Consider the following 17,916-nt stretch of genomic DNA (forward strand, 5'->3'; position numbering starts at 1 on the left):
ATGTAGACTCTTCATACAGTCGGTGCTTTGAGAATTCCCTGTTAGACCAGTTTTAGTTTCCGATACAACACTGCAGGTCCAATGTATTTCTTGGACCTTCATATTCACGATGAATCACAGAAATCGCATCGGAATTAAATACAAAAGGCACAATGCCGACTTAAGTACAAGAATAGAGACACTTCCTAGAGTCTGTGCTTTGATCCTTTCCTGTGAGACCAGTATTTGTTTCCGATACACCACTGCAGGTTCAATGTATTCCTTGGACATACACATTGTCGATGAAACAGTAAAATTACATCGGAATTAAATACAAAAGGCACAATGCCGCCTTAAGTGCAAGAGGAATGAGGCTTCTTAGAGTCTGGGCTTTGATCCCTTCCTGTAAGACCAGTATTATTTTCCGATACACCACTGCAGGTTCAATGTATTCCTTGGACCTTCACATTAACGATGAAACACAGAAATCGTATCGGAATTAAATACAAGTGGCACAATGCCGCCTTAAGTACAAGAATAGAGACACTTCTTACAGTCGATGCTGTGAGCATTCCCTGTGAGACCAGTATTAGTTTCCGATACACCACTGCAGGTTCAATGTATTCCTTTGACCGTCACATTGACGATGACACACAGACATCGCATCGGAATTAAATACAAAAGGCACAATGCCGCCTTAGGTACAAGAATGTACACTCTTCATACAGTCGCTGCTTTGAGAATTCCCTGTTAGACCAGTAATAGTTTCCGATACAACACTGCAGGTTCAATGTATTCCTTGGACATACACATGGACGATGAAACACAGAAATCGCATCGGAATGAAATACAAAAGGCACAATGCCGCCATAGGTACAAGAATAGAGACTCTTCTCACAGTCGGTGCTTTGTGCATTCCCTGTGAGACCAGTATTAGTTTCCGATACACCACTGCAGGTTCGTAGTATTCCTTGGACCTTCACGTTGACGATGAAACGAAGAAATCGCATCGGAATTAAATACAAAACGCACAATGCCGCCTTAAGTACAAGAATCGAGACTCTTCTGACAGTCAGTGTTTTGAGCACTCCCTGTGAGACCAGTATTTGTTTCCGATACACAACTGCAGGTTCAATGTATTCCTTGGACCTTCACATTGACGATGAAACACAGAAATCCCATCGGAATTAAATGCAAAAGGCACAATGCCGCCTTAAGTACAAGAATAGAGATTGTTCTTACAGTCGGTGCTTAAAGCATTCCCTGTGAGACCAGTATTAGTTTCCGATACAGCACTGCATGTTCAATGTACTCCTTGGACCATCACATTGACGATGAAACACAGAAAACGCATTGGATATACATACAAAACGCACAATGCCGCCTTAAGTACAAGAATAGAGACTCTTCTTACAGTCCGTGCTTTGAGCATTCCCTGTGAGACCAGTATTAGTTTCCGATACAGCACTGCATGTTCAATGTACTCCTTGGACGTAAACATTGACGATGAAACACTGATATTACATCGGAATTAAATACAAAAGGCACAATACCGCCTTAAGTACAAGAATAGAGACTCATCTTACAGTCGGTGCTTTGAGCATTCCCTGTGAGACCTGTATTAGTTTCGGATACACCACTGCACGTTCAATGTATTCCTGGGACATTCACATTTAAGATGAAACACAGAAATCGCATCGGAATTAAATACAAATGGCACAATGCCGCCTTAAGTACAAAAATAGAGACTTTTCTTACAGTCGGTGCTTTGACCCATTCCTGTGAGACCAGTATTATTTTCCGATACAACACTGCAGGTTCAATGTATTCCTTGGACATTCACATTGACGAAGAAACACTGAAATTACATCGGAATTACATACAAAAGGCACAATGCCGCCTTAAGTGCAAGAAGAGTGAGACCTCTTAGAATCTGTGCTTTGATCCTTTCCTATGAGACCAGTATTAGTTTCCGATACACCACTGCAGGTCAATGTATTCCTTGGACCTTCACATTGACGATGAAACACAGAAATCACATCGGAATTAAATTCAAATTGTACAATTCCGCCTTATGTACAAGAATAGAGACTCTTCTTTCAGTCGGTGCTTTGAGCATTCCCAGTGCGACCAGTATTAGTTTCCGATACACCACTGCAGGTTCAATGTATTCCTTTTACATACACATTGACGATGAAACACTGATATTACATCGGAATTAAATACAAACGGCACAATGCAGCCTTAAGTGCAAGAAGAGTGAGACTTCTTAGAGTCTGTGCTTTGATCCTTTCCTGTAAGACAAGTATTAGTTGCCAATACACCACTGCAGTGTCAATGTATTCCTTGGACCTTCACAATGACGATGAAACACAGAAATCGCATCGGAATTAAATACAGGAGGCACAATGCCCCCTTAAATGCAAGAAGAGTGAGAATTCTTAAATTCTCTGCTCTGATCCTTTCCTGTGAGACCTGTATTAGTTTCCGATACACCACATCAGGTTCAATGTATTCCTTGGTCCATCACATTGACGATAAAACACAGATATCGCATCGGAATTAAAACAAAACGCACAATGCCGCCTTAAGTACAAGAATAGAGACTCTTCTTACAGTCGGTGCTTTGAGCATTCCCTGTGAGACCAGTATTAGGTTCTGATACACCACTGCAGGTTCAATGTATTCCTTGGACATACACATTGGCGATGAAACACAGAAATCGCATTAGAATTAAACACAAAAGGCACAATGCCGCCTTAAGTACAAGAATAGAGACTCTTCTTACAGTCGGTGTTTTGATCCATTTCTGTGAGACCAGTATTAGTTTCCGATACACCACTGCAGGTTCAATGTATTCCTTGGACATTCACATTGACAATGAAACACTGAAATCGCATCGGAATTAAATACAAAAGGCACAATGCCGCATTAAGTATAAGAATAGAGACTCTTCTTACAGTCGGTTCTTTTATCCTATCCTGTGAGTTCAGTATTAGTTTCTGATACACCACTACAGGTTCAATGTATTCCTTGGACATGCTCATTGACGATGAAACACTGAAATTACATCGGAATTAAATACAAAAGGCACAATGCCGCCTTAAGTGCAAAAAGAGTGAGACTTCTTAGAGTCTGTGCTTTGATCCTTTCCTGTGAGACCAGTATTAGTTTCCGATACACCACTGCAGGTTCAATGTATACCTTGGACCTTCACATTGACGATGAAACACAAAAATTGCATCGGAATAAAATACAAAACTCTAAATGCCGCCTTAAGTACAAGAATAGAGACTCTTCTTAGTGTCGGTCCTTTGAGCATTCCATGTGAGACCAGTATTAGTTTCCGATACACCACTGCAGGTTCAATGTATTCCTTGCAAATACACATTGACAATGAAACACTGAAATTACTTCGGAATTACATACAAAGGCACAATGCCGCCTTAAGTGCAAGAAGAGTGAGACTTCTTAGAGTCTGCGCTTTGATCCTTTCCTATGAGACCAATATTAGTTTCCGATACATCACTGCAGGTTCAATGTATTCCTTTTACATACACATTGAGGATAAAACACAGATATCGCATCGGAATTAAATACAAAAGGCACAATGCCGCCTTAAGTACAAGAATAGAGACTTTACTTACAGTCGGTGCATTAAGCATTCCCTGTGAGACCAGTATTCGTTTCCGATACACCACTGCAGGTTCAATGTATTCCTTGGACCTTCACATTGACGATGAAACACAGACATCGCGTCGGAATTAAATAGAAAATGCACAATGCCGCCTTAAGTACAAGAATAGAGACACTTCTTACAGTCGGTGCTTTGGGCATTCCCTGTGAGACCAGTATTAGTTTCCGATACACCACTGCAGTTTCAATGTATTCCTTGGACATACCCATTGACGATGAAACACTGAAATTTCATCGGAATTGAATACAAAAGGCACAATGCCGCCTTAAGTGCAAGAAGAGTGAGACTTCTTTGAGTCTGTGCTTTGTTCCTTTCCTGTGAGACCAGTATTAGTTTCCGATACACCACTGCAGGTTCAATGTATTCCTTGCACCTTCACATTGACGATGAATCACAGATATCGCATCGGAAATAAATAGAAAAGGCACAATGCCGCCTTAAGTACAAGAATAGAGACTCTTCTTACAGTCGGTGCTTCGATCCATTCCTGTGAGACTAGTATTAGTTTCCGATAAACCACTGCAGGTTCAATGTATTCCTTGGACTTTCACATTGACGATGAATCACTGAAATTACATCGGAATTACATACAAAAGGCACAATGTCGCCTTAAGTGCAAGAAGAGTGAGACTTCTTAGAGTCTGTGCTTTGATCCTTTCCTATGAGACCAGTATTAGTTTCCGATACACCACTGCAGGTTTAATGTATTCCTTAGAATTTCACATTGACGATGAAACACAGAAATCGCATGGGAATTAAATACAAAAGGCGCAATGCCGCCTTAAGTACATGAATCGAGACTCTTCTTACAGTCGGTTCTTTGATCCTTTCCTGTGAGACCAGTATTAGTTTCTGATACACCACTGCAGGTTCAATGTATTCCTTGGACATGCACATTGACGATGAAACACTGAAATTATATCGGAATTAAATACAAAAGGGACAATGCCGCCTTAAATGCAAGAAGAGTGAGACTTCTTAGAGTCTGTGCTTTGATCCTTTCCTATGAGACCAGTATTAGTTTCCGATACACCACTGCAGGTTCAAAGTATTCCTTTCACATACACATTGACGATCAAACACTGAAATTACATCGGAATTAAATACTAAAGACACAATGCCGCCTTAAGTGCAAGAAGAGTGAGACTTCTTAGAGTCTGTGCTTTGATCTTTTCCTATGAGACCAGTATTACTTTCCGATACACCACTGCAGGTTCAATGTATTCCTTTTTCTTACACATTGACGATGAAACACTGAAATTACATCGGAATTAAATACCAAAGGTGCAATGCCGCCTTAAGTTCAAGAAGAGTGAGACTTCTTAGAGTCTGTGATTTGATCCTGTCCTATGAGACCAGTATTAGTATCCGATACACCACTACAGGTTCAATGCATTCCTTTTACATACACATTGATTATGAAACACTGAAATTACATCGGAATTAAATACAAAAGGCACAATGCCGCCTTAAGTGCAAGAAAGTGAGACTTCTTAGAGTCTGTGCTTTGATCCTTTCCTCTGAGACCAGTATTAGTTTCCGATACACCACTGCAGGTTCAATGTATACCTTGGACCTTCACATTGACGATGAAACACAGAAATCGCATCGGAATAAAATACAAACCGCGAAATGCCGCCTTAAGTACAAGAATAGAGACTCTTATCAGTGTCGGTGCTTTGAGCATTCCCTGTGAGACCAGTATTAGTTTCCGATACACCACTGCAGGTTCAATGCATTCCTTTAACATACACATTGACGATGAAACACTGAAATTACATCGGAATAAAATACAAAAGGCAGAATGCCGCCCTAAGTGCAAGAAGAGTTAGACTTCTTGGAATCTGTGCTTTGATCCTTTCCTATGAGACCAGTATTAGTTTCCGATACACCACTGCAGGTCAATGTATTCCTTGGACCTTCACATTGACGATGAAACACAGAAATCGCATCCGAATTAAATACAAAAGGCACAATGCCGCCTTAAGTACAAGAATAGAGACACTTCTTACTGTCGATGCTTTGGGCATTCCCTGTGAGACCAGTATTAGTTTCCGATGTACCACTGCAGGTTCGGTGTATTCCTTGTACATACCGATAGACGATGAAACACTGAAATTACATCGGAATTAAATACAAAACACACAATGAAGCCTTAAGTGCAAGAAGAGTGGGACTTCTTAGAGTCTGTGCTTTGATCCTTTCCTGTGAGACCAGTATTAGTTTCCGATACACCACTGCATGTTCAATGTATTCCTTGGACCTTCACATTGACGATGAATAACTGAAATCGCATCGGAATTAAATACAAAAGGCACAATGCAACCTTAAGTACAAGAATAGAGACTCTTCTTACAGTCTGTGCTTTGATCCTTTCCTAAGAGCCCAGTATTAGTTTCCGATACACCACTGCAGGTTCAATGTATTAATTGGACATACACATTGCGGATGAAACACTGAAATTACATCGGAATTGAATACAAAAGGCACAATGCCGCCTTAAGTGCAAGAGGAATGAGGCTTCTTAGAGTCTGGGCTTTGATCCTTTCCTGTGAGACCAGTATTACTTTCCGATACACCACTGGATGTTCAATGTATTCCTTTGACCTTCACATTGACGATGAAACACAGAAATCGCATCGGAATGAAATACAAATGGCACAATGCCGCCTTAAGTACAAGAATATAGACACTTCTTACAGTCGATGCTTTAAGCATTCCCTGTGAGACCAGTATTAGTTTTCGATACACCACTGCAGGTTCAATGTATTCCTTTGACCTTCACATTGAGGATGACACACATAAATCGCATCGGTATTAAATACAAAAGGCAAAATGCCGCCTTAGGTACAAGAATGTAGACTCTTCATACAGTCGGTGCTTTGAGAATTCCCTGTTAGACCAGTTTTAGTTTCCGATACAACACTGCAGGTCCAATGTATTCCTTGGACCTTCACATTCACGATGAAACACAGAAATCGCATCGGAATTAAATACAAAAGGCACAATGCCGACTTAAGTACAAGAATAGAGACACTTCCTAGAGTCTGTGCTTTGATCCTTTCCTGTGAGACCAGTATTTGTTTCCGATACACCACAGCAGCTTCAATGTATTCCTTGGACATACACATTGTCAATGAAACACTGAAATTACATCACAAGTAAATACAAAATGCACCGTGCCGCCTTAAGTGCAAGAAGAATTAGGCCTCTTAGGGTCTGGGCTTTGATCCTTTCCTGTGAGACCAGTATTAGTTTCCGATACACCTCTGGAGGTCAAATGTATTCCTTGGACCGTCACATTGATGATAAAACACAGAAATCGCATCGGAATTAAATACAAAAGGCACAATGCAACCTTAAGTACAAGAATAGAGACTCTTCTTAGAGTCTGTGCATTGATCCTTTCCTGTGAGACCAGTATTAGTTACCGATACACCACTGCAGGTTCAATGTATTCCTTGGACATACACATTTTCGATGAAACACTAAAATTACTTCGGAATTAAATACAAAAGGCACCATGCCGCCTTAAGTGCAAGAGGAATGAGGCTTCTTAGAGTCTGGGCTTTGATCCCTTCCTGTAAGACCAGTATTATTTTCCGATACACCACTGCAGGTTCAATGTATTCCTTGGACCTTCACATTAACGATGAAACACTGAAATCGTATCGGAATTAAATACAAGTGGCACAATGCCGCCTTAAGTACAAGAATAGAGACACTTCTTACAGTCGATGCTATGAGCATTCCCTGTGACACCAGTATTAGTTTCCGATACACCACTGCAGGTTCAATAAATTCCTTTGACCTTCACATTGACGATGACACACAGACATCGCATCGGAATTAAATACAAAAGGCACAATGCCGCCTTAGGTACAAGAATGTACACTCTTCATACAGTCGCTGCTTTGAGAATTCCCTGTTAGACCAGTAATAGTTTCCGATACAACACTGCAGGTTCAATGTATTCCTTGGACATACACATGGACAATGAAACACAGAAATCGCATCGGAATGAAATACAAAAGGCACAATGCCGCCATAGGTACAAGAATAGAGACACTTCTCACAGTCGGTGCTTTGAGCATTCCCTGTGAGACCAGTATTAGTTTCCGATACACCACTGCAGGTTCGAAGTATTCCTTGGACCTTCACGTTGACGATGAAACGAAGAAATCGCATCGGAATTAAATCCAAAACGCACAATGCCGCCTTAAGTACAAGAATAGAGACTCTTCTTACATTCCGTGCTTTGAGCATTCCCTGTGAGACCAGTATTAGTTTCCGATACAGCACTGCATGTTTAATGTACTCCTTGGACGTAAACATTGACGATGAAACACTGATATTACATCGGAATTAAATACAAAAGGCACAATACCGCCTTAAGTACAAGAATAGAGACTCATCTTACAGTCGGTGCTTTGAGCATTCCCTGTGAGACCTGTATTAGTTTCAGATACACCGCTGCACGTTCAATGTATTCCTTGGACCTACACATTGACGATGAAACACAGAAATCGCATCGGAATTAAATACAAAAGGCCCGATGCCGCCTTAAGTACAAGATTTGAGACTCTTCTTACAGTCGGTGCTTTGAGCATTCCCTGTGAGACCGGTATTAGTTTCCGATACAAAACTGCAGGTTCAATGTATTCCTTGGACCTTCATATTGACGATGAAACACAGATCTCGCATAGGAATTAAATACAAAAGGCACAATGCCTACTAAGTACAAGAATAGAGACTCTCCTTACAGTCGCTGCTTTAAACATTCCCTGTGAGACCAGTATTAGTTTCCGATACACGACTGCAGGTTCAATGTATCCTGGGACATTCACATTGAAGATGAAACACAGAAATCGCATCGGAATTAAATACAAATGGCACAATGCCGCCTTAAGTACAAGAATAGAGACTTTCCTTACAGTCGCTGCTTTGACCCATTCCTGTGAGACCAGTATTATTTTCCGATACAACACTGCAGGTTCAATGTATTCCTTGGACATTCATATTGACGAAGAAACACTGAAATTACATCGGAATTACATACAAAAGGCACAATGCCGCCTTAAGTGCAAGAAGAGTGAGACCTCATAGAATCTGTGCTTTGATCCTTTCCTATGAGACCAGTATTAGTTTCCGATACACCACTGCAGGTTCAATGTATTCCTTTTACATACACATTGACGATGAAACACTGATATTACATCGGAATTAAATACAAACGGCACAATTCAGCCTTAAGTGCAAGAAGAGTGAGACTTCTTAAAGTCTGTGCTTTGATCCATTCCTATGAGACCAGTATTAGTTACCGATACACCATTGCAGGTTCAATGTATTCCTTTTACATACTCATTGATGATGAAACACTGAAATTACGTTGGAATTAATTACAAAATGCACAATGCCGCCATACGTGCAAGAAGCGTGAGACTTCTTAGAGTATGTGCTTTGATCCTTTCCTGTAAGTCAAGTATTAGTTGCCAATACACCACTGCAGGGTCAATGTATTCCTTGGACCTTCACATTGACGATGAAACACAGAAATCGCATCGGAATTAAATACAAAATGTACAATGCCGCCTTAAGTACAAGAATAGAGACTCTTCTTACAGTCGGTGCTGTGAGCATTCCCTGTGAGACCAGCATTTGTTTCCGATACACCACTGCAGGATCAATGTATTCCTTGGACATACACATTGACGATGAAACACTGAGATTACATCGGAATAAAATACAAAAAGCACAATGCCGCCTTAAGTGCAAGTGGAGTTAGACTTCTTAGAGTCTGTGCTTTGATCCTTTCCTATGAGACCAGTATTAGTTTCCAATACACCACTGCAGGTTCAATGTAATCCTTTTACATACACATTGACGATGAAACACTGATATTACGTCGGAATTAAATACAAAAGGCACAATGCCGCCTTAAGTGCAAAGAGAGTGAGACTTCTTAGATTCTGTGCTTTGATCCTTTCCTGTGAGACCAATATTAGTTTCCGATACACCACTGCAGGTTCAATGTATTCCTTGGACCTTCACATTGACGATGAAACACAGAAATCACATCGGAATTAAATACAAAAGGCACAATTCAGCCTTAAGTGCAAGAAGAGTGAGACTTCTTAGAGTCTGTGCGTTGATCCCTTCCTGTGAGACCAGTATTAGTTTCCGATACACCATTGCAGGTTCAATGTATTCCTTGGACATTCATATTGACGATGAAACACGGAAATTACATCGGAATTACATACAAAATGCACAATGCCGCCTTAAGTGCAAGAAGCTTCAGACTTCTTAGTGTCTGTGCTTTGATCCTTTCCTGTGAGACAAGTATTAGTTGCCAATACACCACTGCAGGGTCAATGTATTCCTTCGACCTTCACATTGACGATGAAACACAGAAATCGCATCGGATTTAAATACAAAATGCACAATACCGCCTTAAGTACAAGAATAGAGACTCTTCTTACAGTCCGAGCTTTGATCCTTTCCTATGAGACCAGTGTTAGTTTCCGATACACCACTGCAAGTTCAATGTAATCCTTTTACATACATATTGACTATGAAAAACTGATATTACGTCGGAATTAAATACAAAAGGCACAATGCCGCCTTAAATGCAAGAAGAGTGGGACTTCTTAAAGTCTGTGCTTTGATCCTTTCCTATGAGACCAGTATTAGTTTCCGATACACCACTGCATGTTCAATGTATTCCTTTTACATACACATTGATGATGAAACACTGCAATTACATCGGAATTAAATACAAAAGGCACAATGCCGCCTTAAGTGCAATTAGAGTGAGAATTCTCAGAGTCTGTGCTTTGATCCTTTCCTGTGAGACCAGTATTAGTTTCCGATACACCACTGCAGGTTCAATGTATTCCTTGGACCTTCACATTGACGATGAAACACAGAAATCACATCGGAATTAAATACAAAAGGCACAATTCAGCCTTAAGTGCAAGAAGAGTGTGACTTCTTAGAGACTGTGCTTTGATCCTTTCCTGTGAGACCAGTTTTAGTTTCCGATACACCGCTCCAGGTTCAATGTATTCCTTGGACATTCACATTGACGATGAAACACTGAAATTCCATCGGAATTAAATACAAAAGACACAATGCCGCCTTAAATGCAAGAAGAGTGAGACTTCTTTCAGTATGTGCTTTGATCCTTTCCTATGAGACCAGTATTTGTTTCCGATACACCACTGCAGGTTATATGTATTCTTTTTACATACACATTGACGATGAAACACTGAAATTACATCGGAATTACATACAAAAGGCACAATGCCGCCTTAAGTGCAAGAAGAGTGAGACTTCTTAGGGTCTGTGCTTTGATCTTTTCCTATGAGACCACTATTAGTTTCCGATACACCTTTGCAGGTTCAATGTATTCCTTTTACTTACACATGGACGATGAAACACAGAAATCGCATCGGAATTAAATACAAAACGCCCAATGCCGCCTTAAGCACAAGAATAGAGACTCTTCCTACAGTCAGTGCTTTGAGCATTCAGTGTGAGACCAGTATAAGTTTCCGATACACCACTGCAGGTTCAATGTATTCCTTGGACCTTCACAATGACGATGAAACACAGAAAACGCATCGGAATTAAATTCAAAAGGCACAAAGCCGAATTAAGTACAAGAATAGAGACTCTTCTTACAGTCGGTGATTTGAGCATTCCCTGTGAGAGCGGTATTCGTTTCCGATACACCACTGCAGGTTCACTGTATTCCTTGGACCTTCACTTTGACGATGAAACACAGATATCGCATCGGAATTAAATACAAAAGGCACAATGCCGCCTTAAGTACAAGAATCGAGACTCTTCTTACAGTCGGTGCTTTGATCCTTTCCTGTGAGACCAGTATTAGTTTCCGATACACAACTTTAGGTACAATGTATATCTTGGACATTCACATTGACGATGAAACACTGAAATTACATCGGAATTAATTACAAGAGGCACATGCCGCCATAAATGCAAGAAGAGTGAGACTTCTTAGAGTCTGTGCTTTGATCCTTTCCTATGAGACCAGTATTAGTTTCCAATACACCACTGCAGGTTCAATGTAATCCTTTTACATACACATTGACGATGAAACACTGATATTACGTCGGAATTAAATACAAAAGGCACAATGCCGCCTTAAGTGCAATTAGAGTGAGACTTCTTAGATTCTGTGCTTTGATCCTTTCCTGTGAGACCAATATTAGTTTCCGATACACCACTGCAGGTTCAATGTATTCCTTGGACCTTCACATTGACGATGAAACACAGAAATCACATCGGAATTAAATACAAAAGGCACAATTCAGCCTTAAGTGCAAGAAGAGTGAGACTTCTTAGAGTCTGTGCGTTGATCCCTTCCTGTGAGACCAGTATTAGTTTCCGATACACCATTGCAGGTTCAATGTATTCCTTGGACATTCATATTGACGATGAAACACGGAAATTACATCGGAATTACATACAAAATGCACAATGCCGCCTTAAGTGCAAGAAGCTTCAGACTTCTTAGTGTCTGTGCTTTGATCCTTTCCTGTGAGACAAGTATTAGTTGCCAATACACCACTGCAGGGTCAATGTATTCCTTCGACCTTCACATTGACGATGAAACACAGAAATCGCATCGGATTTAAATACAAAATGCACAATACCGCCTTAAGTACAAGAATAGAGACTCTTCTTACAGTCTGAGCTTTGATCCTTTCCTATGAGACCAGTGTTAGTTTCCGATACACCACTGCAAGTTCAATGTAATCCTTTTACATACATATTGACTATGAAAAACTGATATTACGTCGGAATTAAATACAAAAGGCACAATGCCGCCTTAAATGCAAGAAGAGTGGGACTTCTTAAAGTCTGTGCTTTGATCCTTTCCTATGAGACCAGTATTAGTTTCCGATACACCACTGCATGTTCAATGTATTCCTTTTACATACACATTGATGATGAAACACTGCAATTACATCGGAATTAAATACAAAAGGCACAATGCCGCCTTAAGTGCAATTAGAGTGAGAATTCTTAGAGTCTGTGCTTTGATCCTTTCCTGTGAGACCAGTATTAGTTTCCGATACACCACTGCAGGTTCAATGTATTCCTTGGACCTTCACATTGACGATGAAACACAGAAATCACATCGGAATTAAATACAAAAGGCACAATTCAGCCTTAAGTGCAAGAAGAGTGTGACTTCTTAGAGACTGTGCTTTGATCCTTTCCTGTGAGACCAGTTTTAGTTTCCGATACACCGCTCCAGGTTCAATGTATTCCTTGGACATTCACATTGACTATGAAACACTGAAATTCCATCGGAATTAAATACAAAAGACACAATGCCGCCTTAAATGCAAGAAGAGTGAGACTTCTTTCAGTATGTGCTTTGATCCTTTCCTATGAGACCAGTATTTGTTTCCGATACACCACTGCAGGTTATATGTATTCTTTTTACATACACATTGACGATGAAACACTGAAATTACATCGGAATTACATACAAAAGGCACAATGCCGCCTTAAGTGCAAGAAGAGTGAGACTTCTTAGGGTCTGTGCTTTGATCTTTTCCTATGAGACCACTATTAGTTTCCGATACACCTTTGCAGGTTCAATGTATTCCTTTTACTTACACATGGACGATGAAACACAGAAATCGCATCGGAATTAAATACAAAACGCCCAATGCCGCCTTAAGCACAAGAATAGAGACTCTTCCTACAGTCAGTGCTTTGAGCATTCAGTGTGAGACCAGTATAAGTTTCCGATACACCACTGCAGGTTCAATGTATTCCTTGGACCTTCACAATGACGATGAAACACAGAAAACAGATCGGAATTAAATTCAAAAGGCACAAAGCCGCCTTAAGTACAAGAATAGAGACTCTTCTTACAGTCGGTGATTTGAGCATTCCCTGTGAGAGCGGTATTCGTTTCCGATACACCACTGCAGGTTCACTGTATTCCTTGGACCTTCACTTTGACGATGAAACACAGATATCGCATCGGAATTAAATACAAAAGGCACAATGCCGCCTTAAGTACAAGAATCGAGACTCTTCTTACAGTCGGTGGTTTGATCCTTTCCTGTGAGACCAGTATTAGTTTCCGATACACAACTTTAGGTACAATGTATATCTTGGACATTCACATTGACGATGAAACACTGAAATTACATCGGAATTAATTACAAGAGGCACATGCCGCCATAAATGCAAGAAGAGTGAGACTTCTTAGAGTCTGTGCTTTGATCCTTTCCTATGAGACCAGTATTAGTTTCCAATACACCACTGCAGGTTCAATGTAATCCTTTTACATACACATTGACGATGAAACACTGATATTACGTCGGAATTAAATACAAAAGGCACAATGCCGCCTTAAGTGCAATTAGAGTGAGACTTCTTAGATTCTGTGCTTTGATCCTTTCCTGTGAGACCAATATTAGTTTCCGATACACCACTGCAGGTTCAATGTATTCCTTGGACCTTCACATTGACGATGAAACACAGAAATCACATCGGAATTAAATACAAAAGGCACAATTCAGCCTTAAGTGCAAGAAGAGTGAGACTTCTTAGAGTCTGTGCTTTGATCCCTTCCTGTGAGACCAGTATTAGTTTCCGATACACCATTGCAGGTTCAATGTATTCCTTGGACATTCATATTGATGATGAAACACGGAAATTACATCGGAATTACATACAAAATGCACAATGCCGCCTTAAGTGCAAGAAGCTTCAGACTTCTTAGTGTCTGTGCTTTGATCCTTTCCTGTGAGACAAGTATTAGTTGCCAATACACCACTGCAGGGTCAATGTATTCCTTCGACCTTCACATTGACGATGAAACACAGAAATCGCATCGGATTTAAATACAAAATGCACAATGCCGCCTTAAGTACAAGAATAGAGACTCTTCTTACAGTCTGAGCTTTGATCCTTTCCTATGAGACCAGTGTTAGTTTCCGATACTCCACTGCAAGTTCAATGTAATCCTTTTACATACATATTGACTATGAAAAACTGATATTACGTCGGAATTAAATACAAAAGGCACAATGCCGCCTTAAATGCAAGAAGAGTGAGACTTCTTAAAGTCTGTGCTTTGATCCTTTCCTATGAGACCAGTATTAGTTTCCGATACACCACTGCATGTTCAATGTATTCCTTTTACATACACATTGATGATGAAACACTGCAATTACATCGGAATTAAATACAAAAGGCACAATGCCGCCTTAAGTGCAATTAGAGTGAGAATTCTTAGAGTCTGTGCTTTGATCCTTTCCTGTGAGACCAGTATTAGTTTCCGATACACCACTGCAGGTTCAATGTATTCCTTGGACCTTAACATTGACGATGAAACACAGAAATCACATCGGAATTAAATACAAAAGGCACAATTCAGCCTTAAGTGCAAGAAGAGTGTGACTTCTTAGAGACTGTGCTTTGATCCTTTCCTGTGAGACCAGTTTTAGTTTCCGATACACCTCTCCAGGTTCAATGTATTCCTTGGACATTCACATTGACGATGAAACACTGAAATTCCATCGGAATTAAATACAAAAGACACAATGCCGCCTTAAATGCAAGAAGAGTGAGACTTCTTTCAGTATGTGCTTTGATCCTTTCCTATGAGACCAGTATTTGTTTCCGATACACCACTGCAGGTTATATGTATTCTTTTTACATACACATTGACGATGAAACACTGAAATTACATCGGAATTACATACAAAAGGCACAATGCCGCCTTAAGTGCAAGAAGAGTGAGACTTCTTAGGGTCTGTGCTTTGATCTTTTCCTATGAGTCCACTATTAGTTTCCGATACACCTTTGCAGGTTCAATGTATTCCTTTTACTTACACATGGACGATGAAACACAGAAATCGCATCGGAATTAAATACAAAACGCCCAATGCCGCCTTAAGCACAAGAATAGAGACTCTTCCTACAGTCAGTGCTTTGAGCATTCAGTGTGAGACCAGTATAAGTTTCCGATACACCACTGCAGGTTCAATGTATTCCTTGGACCTTCACAATGACGATGAAACACAGAAAACGCATCGGAATTAAATTCAAAAGGCACAAAGCCGCCTTAAGTACAAGAATAGAGACTCTTCTTACAGTCGGTGATTTGAGCATTCCCTGTGAGAGCGGTATTCGTTTCCGATACACCACTGCAGGTTCACTGTATTCCTTGGACCTTCACTTTGACGATGAAACACAGATATCGCATCGGAATTAAATACAAAAGGCACAATGCCGCCTTAAGTACAAGAATCGAGACTCTTCTTACAGTCGGTGCTTTGATCCTTTCCTGTGAGACCAGTATTAGTTTCCGATACACAACTTTAGGTACAATGTATATCTTGGACATTCACATTGACGATGAAACACTGAAATTACATCGGAATTAATTACAAGAGGCACATGCCGCCATAAATGCAAGAAGAGTGAGACTTCTTAGAGTCTGTGCTTTGATCCTTTCCTATGAGACCAGTATTAGTTTCCGATACACCACTGCCGGTTCAATGTATTCCTTTTACATACACATTAACGATGAAACACTGAAATTACATCGGAATTAAATACAAGAGGCACAATGCCCCCTTCAATGCAAGATGAGTGAGAATTCTTAGATTCTGTTCTTTGATCCTTTCCTGTGAGACCTGTATTAGTTTCCGATACACCACATCAGGTTCAATGTATACCTTGGTCCATCACATTGACGATGAAACACAGAAATCGCATCGGAATTAAAACAAAAAGCACAATTCCGCCTTAAGTACAAGAATAGAGACTCTTCTTACAGTCGGTGCTTTGAGCATTCCCTGTGAGACCTGTATTAGGTTCTGATACACCACTGCAGGTTCAATGTATTCCTTGGACATACACATTGGCGATGAAACACAGAAATCGCATCGGAATTAAATACAAAAGGCACAATGCCGCCTTAAGTACAAGAATAGAGACTCTTCTTACAGTCGGTGCTTTGATCCATTTCTGTGAGACCGGTATTAGTTTCCGATACACCACTGCAGGTTCAATGTATTCCTTGGACACTCACATTGACAATGAAACACTGAAATCGCATCGGAATTAAATACAAAAGGCACAATCCCGCATTAAGTATAAGAATAGAGACTCTTCTTACAGTCGGTTCTTTGATCCTATCCTGTGAGTTCAGTATTAGTTTCTGATACACCACTACAGGTTCAATGTATTCCTTGGAAATGCTCATTGACGATGAAACACTGAAATTACATCGGAATTAAATACAAAAGGCACAATGCCGCCTTAAGTGCAAGAAGAGTGAGACGTCTTAGAGTCTGTGCTTTGATCCTTTACTGTGAGACCAGTTTTAGTTTCCGATACACCACTGCAGGTTCAATGTATACCTTGGACCTTCACATTGACGATGAAACACAGAGATGGCATCAGAATAAAATACAAAACTCTAAATGCCGCCTTAAGTACAAGAATAGAGACTCTTCTTAGTGTCGGTCCTTTGAGCATTCCCTGTGAGACCAGTATTAGTTTCCGATACACCACTGCAGGTTCAATGTATTCCTTGCAAATACACATTGACAATGAAACACTGAAATACTTCGGAATTACATACAAAAGGCACAATGCCGCCTTAAGTGCAAGAAGAGTGAGACTTATTAGAGTCTGCGCTTTGATCCTTTCCTATGAGACCAGTATTAGTTTCCGATACACCACTGCAGGTTCAAAGTATTCCTTTTACATACACATTGACAATGAAACACTGAAATTACATCGGAATTAAATACAAAATGCACAATGCCGCCTTAAGTGCAAGAAGAGTGAGACTTCTTCGAGTCTGTGATTTGATCCTGTCCTATGAGACCAGTATTAGTATCCGATACACCACTGCAGGTTCAATGTATTCCTTTTACATACACTTTGATGATGAAACACTGAAATTACATCGGAATTTAATACAAAATGCATAATACCGTCTTAAGTGCAAGAAGAGTGAGACTTCTTAGAGTCTGTGCTTAGATCCTTTCCTGTGAGACCAGTATTAGTTTTCGATACACCACTGCAGGTTCAATGTATTCCTTGCAAATACACATTGACGATGAAACACTGAAATTACATCGGAATTAAATACAAAAGGCAGAATGCCGCCTTAAGTGCAAGAAGAGTGAGACTTCTTAGAGTCTGTGTTTTGATCCTTTCCT

Source organism: Schistocerca americana, chromosome 5, assembly GCF_021461395.2.
Source record: "Schistocerca americana isolate TAMUIC-IGC-003095 chromosome 5, iqSchAmer2.1, whole genome shotgun sequence".
Classification (NCBI taxonomy): domain Eukaryota; kingdom Metazoa; phylum Arthropoda; class Insecta; order Orthoptera; family Acrididae; genus Schistocerca; species Schistocerca americana.